Raw genomic sequence first — 853 nt, forward strand, 5'->3', positions numbered from 1 at the left:
TAGAAGCTGCAGCTGCCTTTAGAGCCTCTACTGACATTCCCCCGCCACTGGTTCCTCTAGGATTTTTTTCTGCAAAAATTCCACCCACTTTAGGGTTGGCTGAGGCGCTGCGAAGCGGGGTGCAAAAAATTTTTTGCCAAAATCAAAAAAAAAATTTGCTCGATAATTTTCTTCTTGGGGTTTAGGCCAAAAAACCCTTGGGGTTTTGGCCCAAAATCGCATTTTAATTTTTTCCCCCCAAACAAAGCCTACCAGCAAAAACTGGCACTCTTGCGAAAATGTGCCCCCCTTCCAGGGCAACCCCGTGCAATTTTCGCCCGACTTTCTGCTCAACGGTTTTTGAAAAAACTCCTCAAAACCAGTTTTTCGAAAATTCCCGATAATTCCCAAACCGCCCGCACTGTAGAAATTCTGAGCACGCCACTGGATAGCTGGGTTCAAGCCCTACAAAAAACCTTCTGATGAGTTTTTCGAAAAAACGCCTCATAAGGCTGCCAGCGGCGTTTCTTCCGGGCGGTTGCAAGCAAACGCTTGAAAACTTCGTTTTCGTAAATATTGGACGATTTTTCCTCTTTTGAGTGCACTGCCGGGATTTTTTGAGGCAACTGTCTGCCCAAAGCCCCGCGCAATCACCTAAGCCCCAAATCTCTGAAAAGTTTCGAAAAATCGCCCTCCTCAGGGCGACCGTTCATCACCCATCGATGTACGACACACACTTTATTTATCTGGCTTTTTATGCACGTTTTTCCCGTTTTCAGTGCATTGATCCCCAACTGGCTGCTGCTTGGTTGTTCAGCATCCCTTTGGGGTCATTTTCAGCAAAAACCACCCGATTTGGGGCAGTTTTCAGGGT

Source organism: Dendroctonus ponderosae, unplaced genomic scaffold (assembly GCF_020466585.1).
Source record: "Dendroctonus ponderosae isolate FM_Combo_2020 unplaced genomic scaffold, Dpon_F_20191213v2 Dpon_F_20191213_12, whole genome shotgun sequence".
In the NCBI taxonomy this organism is placed as follows: Eukaryota; Metazoa; Arthropoda; class Insecta; order Coleoptera; family Curculionidae; genus Dendroctonus; species Dendroctonus ponderosae.